At 40.3% G+C, this 2,171-nt stretch overlaps 1 non-coding gene across 1 annotated transcript; it reads right to left on the minus strand.

Annotated features, from left to right (window-relative positions):
* Positions 1 to 1,487: 1,487 nt before the first annotated feature.
* Positions 1,488 to 1,593, minus strand: LOC112087971. Its single transcript, XR_002900352.1, has one exon. It is a non-coding gene; the product is annotated as a small nucleolar RNA R71 (small nucleolar RNA).
* Positions 1,594 to 2,171: the final 578 nt, after the last annotated feature.

A 2,171-nucleotide genomic window follows, 5' to 3' on the forward strand; every position in this document is an offset into this window, starting at 1 on the left:
ATTCTGGATTGAACACCCAAAATCCGATCCTAGGTTAAATCCGAACCACGAGAGTGTTGTATCTGGGTTGCCTGAACTGGATCTTATGAATGTCACCATCGTAGGACACGAAAGCTACCTACAGAAGATACGTAAGCCGAGATGGATTCCGATCTACAAAGCATGATCTTGTTCTGGCATGAGAGCGAGAGTTAATTGCCATGAACAAGTGATTAGATGATTAGGGTGACGAGAGTTGGCTAATCTTACATGTGTCTATCCTAGTTTCAGAGTCATAGAAAAACCTTGCCTAAATTCCTTGTGATTTAGAACATGAACCCTGAAGATGAACCTTGAACCCAGCGCCACTTTTCACATAAGTTTTCAACCGATTTTTATTTCAAGCCTTTTTAATTCTTTGCAAAATTAGATTTAGTGATAAACCAAAACCCCTTTTTATTTAGATTAGGTCTACGATTGTTTTTAGCATCAATTAGAAGTCCTCAACACACAGATCTCTGTGGATTCGATTCCTAAGTACTACTATGTTTGTTGTGCACTTGCAGCTTGTCTAGGGTAAAACTTGTGTTGCCCACTGCACTCACATCAAGTTTTTGGCGCCATTGCCGGGGATCTGTCGCTGTTGACTTGATTTCTTAATCTAATTTCAATCCTAGACCACATGATTTTCGAGTTCTGCTGGAGATTTTCTAACTTTTCTTTTTATCTTTGTTTTCTTTGCTCTCAGGTGCATGAAAACTATGAGAAATCCAGCTAATATCGTACAGCCCTTAGACGAGATTGACAAACACGAAAGAGAACTTCGAAAACTCTGACAAAGAACGCTCAAGACGGCCAATCTGAATGCCCATCGTGAAGATCTTTTAAATCGTGATCAGGAGGATCACATTGGAGACGATGACCCATAATTATGTTCATGGTGATGACCGAGATCCTGCCCATGAAGGAGATGGTCAGCAACAACTCGATGCAGAGGGAAACCAAATCCCCAGGAATGATGTTCAAGCCGCTGATAATCAAAGGAGATAAGACCAGGTCGATGCTGAAGGAAGAAGGAATGATGAAAACATTGTTTCACCAGTTGTAAGAGAAGTCAATCGACGAATACAACTTGCCAATCCTGCGAGAAGACAGCCACAAAATAGGCTTATTGCCGATTTTGATGCACCTCACCAACACTTTCATAATAGATCAGCTATTCAAATCCCTGTTCTAGCAAGAGGAGACCACAAGATAAAGCCACAAATTGTGTCTTAGGTGAAGCAAAATCAATTCCATGGAATCTCTACTGAGCATCCAAGAAATCTGTGGAATGGTGAAAACAACTCCAGAAACTGTGGACTATGTGAAATGTAAGCTCTTTCCTTTCTCTCTAAGTGATAAAGCTTTTAGATGGTTAAAATTTATGTCATATTGTTCTATTACTTCATTGGAAGAATGCAAGAAAGCTTTTCTGAACCACTTCTACACCAAGTCAAGATCGAACCAGCTGATAAACAAGATACAAAGTTTCCAACAAGGCCCAATAGAATCATTATATGAAGTCTGGGAGCGATTTAAAGAGTATGAGAGAGACTGCCCTCATCATGGTTTCTCTGGAGCAAACCTGTTAAGCACTTTCTACAAAGAACTTCAGCAGAAGTATCAACTTTCTCTTGACACTGCCAGCAATGGGGATTTCAGTTCAAAAACTATACCGTAAGGGAGAGCACTCATCGAAAACTTGGCTGTAGCTAACAGCAACAACCACCCTGGTTATGACAGATCCAAGAATACTATCATTAGTCATGAATCAAAGGTGATTGCTGAGCTAAAAAGCATGGTAAGTCAACTTCTTAAGTCTCAAAATAAGAATATACATGCTTGTGATACTGCTGCAGGAAATGAAGAAGATGGAAGATATGAAGATGATGGCATGTACCAAGAAGAGGAAATCAATTTCATGGGAGCCCAGGCATACCATAACCGATTCAACCCAGCCTTCAACAACAACTTCAGAAATTCTGGTGCCAACTTCAACAATCTCTCATACAGGAATCAAGGAGCTGAGAACTCTCAGAACCAACCTTATCCACAGCAGCAAAGAAGTTTTCAAAACAAGTTTCAAAATGGGAACTTTGGAGGAGGAAACTTCCAGCAAAGACCACCTTTCAATCCTCAACAAGCACAGA

This window comes from Eutrema salsugineum, unplaced genomic scaffold (genome assembly GCF_000478725.1).
Source record: "Eutrema salsugineum unplaced genomic scaffold, Eutsalg1_0 scaffold_150, whole genome shotgun sequence".
NCBI classification, from domain to species: domain Eukaryota; kingdom Viridiplantae; phylum Streptophyta; class Magnoliopsida; order Brassicales; family Brassicaceae; genus Eutrema; species Eutrema salsugineum.